This window comes from Vicugna pacos, chromosome 29 (genome assembly GCF_048564905.1).
Source record: "Vicugna pacos chromosome 29, VicPac4, whole genome shotgun sequence".
In the NCBI taxonomy this organism is placed as follows: Eukaryota; Metazoa; Chordata; class Mammalia; order Artiodactyla; family Camelidae; genus Vicugna; species Vicugna pacos.
Genome location: NC_133015.1, coordinates 22,585,999 through 22,598,717, shown reverse-complemented (window position 1 = coordinate 22,598,717; position 12,719 = coordinate 22,585,999). Strand labels below are relative to the sequence as shown.

The 12,719-nt window shown below is 41.8% G+C and overlaps 1 long non-coding RNA gene across 1 annotated transcript; it reads left to right on the top strand.

Annotated features, from left to right (window-relative positions):
- Positions 1-1,895: 1,895 nt before the first annotated feature.
- LOC140690202 (uncharacterized) lies at positions 1,896-12,390 on the top strand. The gene is made up of 3 exons (XR_012065382.1): positions 1,896-1,990; positions 3,014-3,171; positions 12,212-12,390. It is a non-coding gene; the product is annotated as an uncharacterized lncRNA (long non-coding RNA).
- The last annotated feature ends 329 nt before the right edge of the window (positions 12,391-12,719 follow it).

The window sequence follows — 12,719 nt, the reverse complement described above, 5'->3', positions numbered from 1 at the left end:
TGGCCAGGGAAGGAGCAGGGTCAGCCGCGGTGACAGCGCGCGAGGGTCCCGAGCGCGGCGCCAAAGCCCAGCCTCCCCGCCGCCTCCAGTGTCTGGGAAGGGAACACGGGATTTTAAACAGGCAGTCCACCCTCATCGGTTAGGACGCCTTCACAGAGACACAGCTGAGGTGGTTTATTCATAAATGAAGCGTAAGTGTCATTTTGTTATTGCCTTGGTTCGCCCCGGGGCCGAGTGCGAGCAGGATGACAAAGCGCAAAGGTCCCTGGCATCGGACAGCGCCGTGTGCTCAGTGGCCCTGTGCTCTCGGGCCAATTACTTAACCTCTGATTTCAGATTTCTCACCTGATAATAATAACTCTCTTAAATGATTTTTGCTAGGATTTAAAGATACAGCCTGGCACATGGTAGCCACTGAATGAACAGCAGTTCAGGATTAAATGGTTTAACTGTTTGAGAGGCCGTGCTGAGATGTGCAGGCTGCCTCAGAAAAGATTTATTGGCCAAATAACTCTAGTCACAAATGCTCCCAGCAAATGTAAATGATATCGATTTCCGTATATTGAACGGGTCTGTGAGCTAATCAGAAAGTTTAAGCTATGTGCTCACTTTATTAAAAAGAATTCAGAAAATGAGTTCATTCAAGCACAACCTGATAAAATTTGCTGACAAAAAAAAATCAATGATACATTTTAATGACATCATTTCGTGATCTATTACCACATGTCCATTTGTGCAAGGTACCTCTGGGATGCAGAGCTCACTGTAACAAATTTACAGCGTCTCTAAAGACAGGGTATGACGGTTGAAAGTCAGAGAAAGAATATTACTTTCTGGTTTAAAACGATTAGAAAATAAGGGTGAATGGTGAAGAAACTCATTAGTTCTGGACCTATCCCAGGTGCCACACGAAAATGTCAAGGGGAATTACCGTTTTGCCAGCCAAGACACGAGTAGATAGCTCTTCCAACCATCTGGAAATTCAGTCTTTAAAATGTTCTAAAATTTCTCCTCATGGCTTTTTATGTCAGGTGCTAAGTTTCAAATATTTGAACTTTCAAATGAAAAAGGATGGTTTTCCATTAAGTTTGGCTTTCACCCTTGGTCCAACGAAAGTCAGCAGAAAAGACTAACAGAAATTTACTTCACATTTAAGCAAATGCCTCTTTTACTTGTGCAATTTCTTTCTTTCTTTCTTTCTTTCTTTCTTTCTTTCTTTCTTTCTTTCTTTCTTTCTTTCTTTCTTTCTTTCTTTCTTTCTTTCTTTCTTTCTTTTTTTTTGCAAATAAAGCAATGAATTCTCAGGCTGCTGAAACTAACTTTTGATCTGACCATTTTCTTCCCATGATACTTTTCTGAATTTGAACCACACCATCGTTTCATCAATAAAGAAACAACAGAGGAGCAAGACATAAACAAACACGTTGCTTGATTAGAAGTCATTACAAACAGTACACAGTTATTCAATTTCTGAGGTCAAGATAGTCGTGTATGATGGAAGCACAGAGAGTAAAATATGCCGTTGACCCACCCACTTAAAGATTAGCCCTTCCATCAACACTCAGATGCTTAGAGTCCTGGGAACATCTCAGAGCCTCATTCCACCTGCCACCAAGTGGAAGCAACCTTCTCTCATGTTTTATCATGTGGTACCTACATGTTTTAGCATTATACGTTTTTGTCATATTAGAAATGAATTTAGCTAAATAATAAGTGGATGGTTAAAAAAGTAAAATGTCTTATTTGTTAAAGCAGTTGAAGAATATTTGCAAAAGGTAGTGTAAGTCAAATTCGTAGTAACTTGGTAAGATGCTCACTGAAGTTTATGTAATGCTATTATGCAAGAAGTAGTGGAAAGAAACCAGCACATTTTCCGTTAATTCCAGCAGGTCACTTTACAGACATGGTCTTTTTTGAAAGGGAAGAGAGTCGTGGTCCCTGGAATGCTTCATCCCTGATTCAGAAGCAAAGGCTCCACCAAAATGATCATGTAAGTGGAGGCAGTCCCGACTCTAATCACATCTTACTGATCCATTGATATAAAAAATAATATTTAACAGTGCCACTGGAAGATATCCAGAAATATGGTGGGCTTGATTATTTTAAAATCCTCTGTTCCTCCGGTGCTTAGAAATGCTGCTGGATAGAAAAAGCCTTTAAATCCTAGCTCATCACTGAGAAAAGTAAAGGAATCCTATAAGCCAAAGGAAAAGGGAGACAAAACACTGAGCAGCAGATGGGAGCCGACTTCCTGAGATTTTCCAGTCTTGCTGACCAAAGGGGCTTATGTTTGTTGGCCACACAAGGGCTAGCTGCTTGGCCTCAAAGAAGGGGGAGTTAGAGCTGACCCTTCCCTGACCTCTGTTAAGGGCCACATACCCCAAGAAAGTATAGAATGGGAAAAAGAAATTTAGCCTATAGGCACATGGTGAAGAGAAGGGTTATTTACAGTCTTTCCCCAGGGTTAAGCTGGAGATGGAGAAAACTTGGGAGAGAATTGGTACCGATGGGCTTGTCTTCATTTTGACAGCAGTTTCACTTTATCTTTATAGACCCAAGAACCCCAAACTGAGACCACATTCTTCCAGGCTGGTGGTATTCCAAGGATACCGATCAAAAGCCAAGGCAGACCATTTTAAGAGGAACACAGTTTCAGCCTAGTCTGTGCAGGATATCCACACAGGAAAAATTAGTTAGATCTGCTCTGAGTTATCACCGAGTGCTCTGACTTCACAGACGCTGAGGGGCCTCAGCTTTGATTAGGTCCCAACCTTCTTGTGGGAAGGAGTCAGTTAACCCCCTAAAGGTAAAGTGGCCCTTGGATGGATCCTGGAATGAAGAGGGTCTGAGTTTGAAACACACACACGTCTAATTCTAATATTCTCCTCTTACTGAGTCCCTGATTAAATCTTTAATATGCAAGAGGAGTTCCTGGAAGTCAGATCAGGAAAAATCTCTTGGGCTCACAGACACTGTCTTTCTATTTTCTGTTTTCCTTCCTTCCCCTGCACAGCCTCGAGGTGCGTTCCCAGGTCTACGTCTGAAGCAACTTTTCTGGAGAACTGACTCAGAAGTGACTAGTGCCCTGAGGACATCCTCTCCCGCACCCACAAGAAAGAACTCAGCTCTTCCTCACTTCCCCAGAAGTCAATCAAACGCCACAGCCAACTGGTAAATACTTTAGCTTTTACTAAAGGTTTTGCGGGGAGACTGAGAAACCTTGTGTTGCACCCACAAGCACAACTTGAGGGAAGTCCTCTTCAGAACACACATTCGCTCCTACGGAAACTCTCTCACCTGCCGGCTCGCCTCAGGGCAGCGCCACAGCCGGCACGTCTTTCCCAGTCGTTTTCATGATGGGCTTAAGCCTTGCGGAGACCGCGGGATCTAAAAACGTGGCAGCGACCACCAAGGAGGTGGGGTCTAGTGACACAAGCCTTGATCTTAGTCGCATCCTGGCCTCTTAAATGTGCCAGCGGACTGTGCCCACTGGTGGACATGCCTGGTGATGTTCTGTGTGCAGGAGGCACCCGGTCGATCAAAAGCCTCAGACGTGGCTTCTAAACCTTGTGAGGCAGAGCGCTGCAGTCCCGCTATGAAGACTCAAAGGTATTTTGGCCAAAGAGGAATTTACGGTCTGTTCAGGAAGACAGCAGTGTACGAAAGAAGTGGGTGAACAACTCAGCAATCACACACCAGAAAGCCGGGGGCAAAGCTGCAGGCTGAGAACGACTGTCCTGCAGACACGCAGGATCAGGAGGTACAATTTGCTCGCACAACAGAAGCAAGCGTAGGCAGATGCGAGGGGCGCTGGAGGCAACTCCGCATTTGCTTTTCCGAGCATTGCAAGTGGTGACCGGAAGGCCCTTCCCTCTGACTGCTGCCTGGGGCTCAGCTGAGGACGGGAGAAGCGTAGATTCACGAGGGAGAGAGATGCTCTCCTCCCTGTGGTTCTAATGCAGGGGCTGCCGTGTGGGGCTATGCTTCCATGCACACTGTATTTACATTTACTCGTGTTTTAGTGAATCTAAATTCCACAGAAGCTTTCGCTACTTTGAACTCTTAGGATAGTGTTTTATCCTTCGTGAAAGATGGAGAAGAGATGGACTCCAATATCTGATTCGTGATGTGGAGGCAGAATTTTTTTTTAATTTTTCTAGTGATGGATTTTTAAGAACAGAAAAATTCCCCTTCATCACAGTGTCTGTGACTTTAATTCTATAATAAAAGCATGGACTGTCCATTTTTTAAAGAGTGTCTTTGCTCCTCTTCAATGAGCAGACACCCAAAGCCCCCTGGGAATGCACCTTTAACCCCTCTACCTGGAAGCTTTTCATCCTTCGTGCCAATGCATTTCACTCTTTAAGATCCGTCTCAGATGCATCCATCATCCGAAGCCCTCCCTGACCGCTCCTACGCTGCATAACCACTCCCTCTCTGGAACCTTCCAGGGTCACTTTACCTCTTGAGTGCCACTGAGCACAACCTGCTGTGCAGGGTAGTCGTTGATTCTGGCTTCAACCCTCCACAAGTACGTGGCTACCTAAGGAACAAGATTTCACCATTTGGGTGTAACCCGAACCCCCAGGCCAGGGCACAGAACACAGTGATTGAAACGGTGTTGAACTGAATTGGAAACCATTCTGATGATCTCTCTCCAGTCTATGTTTCTCAACATGAAGTTCCCTTCTTTCTGGCATTAGCGTGGACTCCGTGGTGCGCTTCCCAGACCCTCCTTCCGGGACAGAGGACCTCTTGCCCCAGATGCTGGGGGTCCGCCCTCAGCCGGCGGCGGCTTTAGGGAGCAGCGCAGCTGCTGTGAGCTTCCTCGCCCCTTTCCAGGGCAGCCGGTGCCAGTGCCAGAGGGGCACATGCCTGGCATCTCGCTTCACTTGGGGACCGCTCAGTTGGGTCACCCATCTCCAGAGTCCCCCTCAGGTCTGCAGAGATGATGGCAGCCCTGCTGGGCTCTCCCTCCCCTGGGTCCTGCTCTGCCCCTCCCCACCACGTGTGTGTGTGTGTGTGCGTGTGTGTGTGTCCCCCAAGAGCCCTTCCTAAAGCCTCTGACACGCTCCTCTCCTTCCCGTCCCCTGACCAGGAAATAGAGTCTATTTAAAAACCGATAGTACCGCTTTTATCTTTTCACTTACTTTTCACCGTGGCCACAAGGAGAGTAGCCTCAGAGGAGGGGGTCTGGGATTTTTTTAGTGATGTTCTCCTTGGTGGCCCATGGTATTCTATTTAATAACCAAAATTCCCTGCCCTTCCTCATTTTTCTGGAAACAAACACAACAGACGGTTTGTGGAAGAAACTAAACTTGTTCTCTTGGAGCTTGCTTAAGTTGTCTTTTCAAAACAAACACTTGTACTGTGTTTATGGCAGAGAAACGCCTGAATTCACGTCCCTTCTATTTGCAGAAGACGCTCGTGTCAGAAAGGTTGAGAGGATTTTCTAGATGCTTCGAAAAGCCTGTTCTAAAGAAAATCTCCACGCTATAAATTATGTATGAAAAGCTACAGCTGTAAAATGCTTCTGGGGAAACAAACTAAGTTAATGAAAGGAAACTCATTTTATATTTTTTCTGAGATAAAAGGCATGACCCCACTTTGGGAGAAAGCAGTTGAAAATCTATATGTGAAGCCACAGCATCAAAAAGTAACATTCTTGACAAATATACTTTTCAAGTGGTATTATAAAGCTTATCCAGCAAATTCAATCTTTCTGAGCATTTGATTTGTAAGATGTCAAACTCATGTTAGCTATTGTGATATTTTGGGAATCCATTAAAGTTCTTCAGGAAAAAAAAAGTGGTCAACAGAAATTACATTTTAAACTTGCAACAAGGCTACAGTAGAGATTAATAAAAGTGATAAAAATATTACAAATGGGAAATAAAATATCTTCAAGGCACAATTTCTTATTGTGGAAATCTTTATGATAATCAACAAAATAACCCTGAAAATAAATCACAGTGTGAGACGCAATTTGTTGCTGTTGTCTTTAGTATGAAGAGCTGTGGCCAAATCTTTGTGCGGGATAAGATGGTTTCGACAGCATGTTTGCATGGACTGCATCCTTTTAAGTGCAGATGCTAAGAAACTAGCTTCATATAGAAATTTATTAAATGCTTTAACATTTCATTTTTGTGAACTTGTACCATGTGCCAGACATTTCCAACGAATCATCGTGTTTAATTTTCACGCTTATCTTTTGAGGTGTCATCACTGTTTTTTAAAGATACAAAAACTCAGGCTCAGAAAGTTTATGTAACTTGCCTCAGGCAGGCGTTCAGCTAAGATCTAGAAACTCAAGACCATTTCTAACTTCATTACAACATAAAATCAGCATCAAAGTGGGTTTGCTCTTCAGGCTTCAGGACTGACTCACTTTTCGATTGGGCCCCGAGTTCAGTCCCTACAAGTTGCTGTTCCCACTCTTTTGTTTGGAGATGGGAGAGATTCTGAAACCCTTTGAAGTGTATTTACTCTTTTTTAATATTTTCCAGACTTACTAAACAGTCACTTGATCTTTTGACCCAAAGATCTAGAGGACACTCTTCTTCATCCTCAAAGTCTAATAGCTGTTTTTTTAGGGTGTGATTCAGAGCCAGTCATTTTATGTCTATTCTCCCAAGTCCACCGTGGGCCCCTTTAATATTTATATTCAGGTCTTTTTTCCATCAATTTTTCGAAATTAAAGTACAGTTGATTTACAGCATTGTGTTAATTTCAAGAGCACAGCAAAGTGATTCAGTTGTGCATATATATGTATATGTCTATGTTCTTTTTTTATACTATTATTTCTTCAGTAAAGTTTGTCTTCCATTTTAGTTATTGTATAAGAATATGGTCACATAGTTCTAAACTCAAGAGATACAGAGAGGTACAAGGTGAAAGGTTATTTGTGCTTTTTATTCAGGTCTTTTATTTTCATTAGAGTCTTTTTGGATTTTAACTTTGTATATATATATTTATTATAGTCAGTTTACAAACTTGTGTCAGTTTCTGGTGTACAGCATGTTGCTCCAGTCATACGTGAACATGCCTATATTCGCTTTCATATTCTTTTTCACGATAAGTTACTACAAGATATAAACTGGGAGTTCGAGATTTGCAGATACTAACTAACATATAAAATAGATAAAGGAGTTCATAGTGTATTGGATTATAACTTTAAATACTAGTTTAGTTGATTGCTTTTTTTGGCTCTTCAGGGACTCTGGTAGATTCTCTCTCTCCGCTCTCTCTCTCTTTTTTAACGGCGGCACTGAGGACTGGACCCAGGACCTCCTGTGTGCTAAGGATATGCTGTATGCCCACCACCCCCTCTTTTTTCTGTATCTGTATTTATCATTCTATCTTTAATGTTGTTTATCTGTTTATTGGTTTTTTCCATGCTTCTATTTTCATGCATCTTCTCAATGTTTCTCGTTGTATTTTCAGCTGATTCCAGTGTCCTTTGGATATTTGTAATTGGTGTTCACTTCTCGTACGATATTGTGTTGTTCCCCAATTTTTTTCTCAAAATGAGTCAAGTCTTACCTCCCTTCCTTCTTACCTCATCATTGTCCACTTCTGTGCTACACCCTTGGGCCTTGTGCTTTCACCCGGTCCTCTTGCATCTCCGAAGCCTCCCCTCAGGGGACACTGTCATGCTCAGCTCTTCAGGGAAGGCAGAGGTTTCCTCCGCCCTCTGAGGGCCCCTGTCTGGGTCTGAAAAGTAAGCTGACAAAGGGTACACATTTCATTAAGTTTTTGCATGTACATGGGAGCCTTTAGAAGAGCAAGACCCGAAGAAGTGACCAGAGGAGGAAGCGTTCGTACCTTTTAGACAAAGAAACAGTGAAAGTGTGAAGAGCTGACAAGACACAGAGCTCTAGGCCATGAGTAGTAAATGGTGACGAAACAACACAGCTTGCTGATAGAGTCTTCTCGGCCCTGGATTCCGTGTCTCCGATCCTCTCGGTACAGGGAGGGGGCCTTTCACTTGGGAGACTTACTTCCTGCTTTCAGGGGAGGAGGTGGCTGGCAGGGAGCTCGGAGTGGCCCTCCTGCTACCGCCACGTTCTCAGACACCTTCAGCTGAAGATATTCAATACACACGCTTGCCATATTTGGGGATCAGTGTCCTGACCTCCATCCGTACATAAAATACGATGACAACTGTATTTTCTTTGGGGATGACAACTTCTGTCAGTTTATAACTCCCGTCACATTGAACAGTTTTGCCATCAACCTCCATCCTCTGACATTACTCTCACCATTTCTGACCTCTTACAACATGCATTTTTCTAGTGACTCTGACCATCCGTCTATTTTCAATTCCTCTTTGTTATTTTATGTTACATGTGTCTTGTAAGCAACACAGAGCTGTATTGTGCTTCTGAACCAAGCACGAGATTCTTTACTTTTGAAAGAAGAATCCAGCCATGTACACTGAGTGTAATAGTGTATATCTTTACCTTTATTCCTACTCTCAGCTCCCGGCTTCCCACCTCCAGCAATGATGTCCTCAGAGCCTTTCTTCACAATCCATCTTTCACGAAGCTTCCAGAGCCATCCACCAAAAACACAGAACTCATTTATCCCCTTCCCGATCGGCCCTCTTCAGCCTCCAACTAAGACGGTGTCAAGGAGAGTTCCTGCCGTGGCACTAAGGCCCTCCGTGGTCTTTCCCTTCTGACCCCCCAGTCTTACCGTCTAAACCCACTCCTTCAGTGTTCTTTATGTTCTACAGATATCACCTCACCATCTGTTTCTCTCAAGCTGTCCTCGCTGCTCGAAATGGCACCCCTCTCTCTTACCTTCTACTCCTCCTTTGCTGGCTGTATCCTCTTTATTCCTTCACAGTTAGCTCAGTGCTTATCTCCTCCAGGAAGCTTTCCCTAACCCCACTTCTCTCTGGCTCCAAAGACTCATTTCTGAGCTCCCTCAGTTCCATGTGCACCATTCCCAACAGTGCTCAATAATATAATCTTAGGTTCGCTCTTAGAAAATATATGGTGTGTGATAGAGAAGGGGTTTTAGATTCAAAGATTTTATTTTAGATAAGTATGATATTAAAATTTTATTACAAAGTTAATTTGATATCATTTAATAAAATCTTTAGTATTTATGCTGTATTGAGGCAAATGTTGAATTTCTCCTTTTAATACAGTATCAGCCCTTTTAACTTATTTCATATTGATGAGTAAAAAGTATGATTAGTCATTAACTAATCTAAAAATATAATGTGTTTGGCTTGGGAAGAAAATACACATCATGGTGTGGACTTAGGTTTTAACTGCATTGAAACTCTAATGCTTGGAAATTTTAATTTTTTTCTAAAAATAATCATTGTGATTTGTCACTAAATGATAAGCTAAGAGAGACTTTCACAGGATACTGTCTGTAAGCAATTCTCTTCTAATATGATATTGAAGATATGAATGATTCTTTTACTAAATAGATGAAAAATCTAGTTTGTATAGATCTACATTTTTAACTTTCTAAAAAATTATTAAAACATCTCGATGCACTATAGAAAAAAGTTTGAAAAGCATAGACTTAAAAATCTGTTAATAATAATCTTGAATTAGATTTGTAAACCTCCTTCCACCTCTCCCTCCCTCACTAACATGTAGTGAAGCATTTGGAAGAAAAATCATGAAATTTCTGGAGGTCTCTGGTTTCCTAAATTCAACAGTTTCTAATTATGTCAACTCAAGATCGGAAATAATGGGAACTTTTGTTAATATGTGTTGACAATTGTGTATGAAAATGATAAGGTAGAAAATGGTTTGTGATTGGTCCAAACACACATTGTGGTGGACAGAATGATGGTTCCCCAAAATGTCTATATCCTAATCCTTGGAACCTGTAATATGACATGATTTAATTTTAGGATTTTCTTGTGGGGAGAATGACCCTGGATTCTCTGAGCCCAGTGAAGTCACAGGGGTCATATAAGAGGGGGGCGGGAGGGCCGGGGTCAGAAAAGGAGATATGATGGGGAAAACAGAGGCTGGAGTGATGAGTGGTTAAAAACCCATATAATCTCACCGTATCTCTCAGACACTATCAAACTGCCTTCTTTTAAAGGAAAAATATTTGGTTTATGTATTAACTGCTTTGTAAAATTCAGAAATGTCATGACAGCCCAGTGCTTTCGAACCTCCAGGAACCTGTGACCCACCCTTAGGGAATCCTGCTTTGTGTGTATTTCTTTCATTACACGGGTCATGTGGTGTCATAATAATCTTAAAATGTGCTGCTTTCTTTTAGTAGACTATGAAATAGTGCTCTTAGCTCCTGCATCTCATTAGCCTTCTGGTTTTAGGACCTATTGTAATGCCTGACACAAAAAAAGAGCTCAAAAATACATTTGTGGAATCAATCCATCAGTCAGTGAAAAAACAAAATCTGTACGTTATTCTGGTCAAATTCATCTCTCGAATGTGAGGAGTTTTCTTTGTTTCTTTTGATATTTTTAGACATTGCAATATTAATTCTTAATTTAAACAATGAACTGGCTGCTTAAATAAAAACACGGGCAGAAAGCTACAAAATTATTTTCCAAAGAAAATTCTAGGAAGGAAAAATAAAACAGAGTAGTTTGAGAATGAAGTCCGGTTTGTAAGAAAAGCCTGGCAGGTTTTGAGCGTCAGTCGTCAGCATGCCGGTTGGTGGCCACTGATGGGAAGATAGTTTTAAAAGGAAATTACTTCCATCCCTTTGTATCATGACAAATTTTATTCTATTTTTTTTCCTTCACAAGCAAAATTTTGCAAAGCTTGAGATAGAAAAGAAAATGAGAGCTTATGTGGGAAGCTAAGAAAAAGCCTTTAGGGATTGTCAGCAATTATTATTTTTTATTAACTGGCACAGATTCTCTCCTTGACCAAACTCTAGTCAGGCTCTTGTGAACTTTCTTCTTAACTCAGCACTGACATTGACTTCCCCTGTTCATTTCTGTGTCACCCAATTTCAGCAGGAATTTTGCTTAGGAGGTTTAGCTAGAATCCCCCATCGTCCCTATCTGATCACCCTTTTTATCTAACTGGTTTCCTCATCCTCTGTCACCTCCAGACCCTCATCCACATCCATCCCCACCTGCCTGCCTTCAGCAAGAATGCTGTCCGGTTGGTTAGCCAGAATCCCTCCTTACCCTGATGTTTCCTCTTAGTAATTTTTTATCCGCTGACCCCCTGCACTGCTCCTTGGCTGTAGATTCCCATTTTTCCTGTAGTATCTTGAGTTGAACCCAGTTTCCCTGCCCCGTTGCACGACTCCATGACAGTGGTCCCCACACCTGTTGCAATGCTCTCCCTTAAACAAAGTCTGCCTTACCATTCTTCAACAAATGTCATAAATAATTTTTCTTTAACATAACATTATTTCTATTCTCTTATGGCATATGTTGATTCTATTTTTTTATTGCCTATGTTTTTGTTGGAAAAATATCGTCTTCACTCCCTCCTACATTTACAAACATGGTACGTATTTAATAAAATTATTTTTATCTTGTATATATAGATGTCATGGTTACAGAAACCATGGCAATTTGGCTATAAGAAGGGAGATTAAAAGCATATTTTCCCCTCCTTAAAGTTTATATAGATTGAATTTCAAGATTAATCTGACTTGAGAATTAAAGTGAAATAGTTGGGAATAACTATTTTCATTTGATCTATTTTTTATGTGTATAATGTGATTTATTTTTCTTAACACAAAACTTTCCAACCTACAGCTTAAAGTAAGTGCATGGATTATAAATGGCATTTTGCAGAGGCTCTTTCAAAGAGATTGTGAAAAGCTCTCTTCCATTTGCGGATGTGATCAAAATGGAAATGGGACTTGCTTTCCTGCTAAATGCCAGAAGGAGCAGCTTGGCTCCCTGAGCCAGCAGAGCGGGAGAATTCTTCTTGTTGCTCTCTGTGGCTTCCTATTCCATCCTGACTCCGTTCCCAAAAATGTAAGCGGGGTCTAGGAGTAAACACCATTTGGCCAGCCACAGCAATGGCCACTTGGATTCCCAAGGAGGTGGGGGTACACCTTACCTTGAAGGTAACACCACTCCATACCATTGGCAAAGCACAGGTAAAGCGGATGGTCCCCTGGAAGAATAACCATAGTTATTTATCAGCCAGCTTTCACCTAAGTCATTCCTTTAAGTATGCGTTAACGCACACGTTGTATTCTCACGCTTATGGTTTCTTTCTGCTCTGTCTAGGCTGCGTCATCATGACTTCTGTCTGTCGAAGTCCTTCTCATCCTTCAATGTCCAGCTCAGCGTAAATTTACTGGAAATAATCTTCAACAAATTTATAAACCCCACGTAGTTTTTATCAAAGAGATGCTTACATTGCACAGCGAGATATGAAATATTAAAAAGAGAAACTATGGAGACCATTATGTCCAAGTTGGCTTCCATTTTTCCTGAGGTCTACAAGCTCTCCACATCCATAGTCATTACCTACAAAAGGGTGCTCACTAACAGCTACTGGAAATGTCTGCCTCTGTTATATAGCAGCACAAAGATGCTCAGAGCAAACTAGTGAAACCCTTGCCAGACACCCTCGGTGTGAATTAATCTCATGCTCTCCTGCAACTTGAGAGTAGCTTTCAACCAGCTTAGAGCACTTCAAAAATTCACTTACACAATCACTGACAGGGGACCTAAGTGAACATGCCACGCTAGGGACTGAGGATTACAGACATGAAGACATTATGAGTTGGAA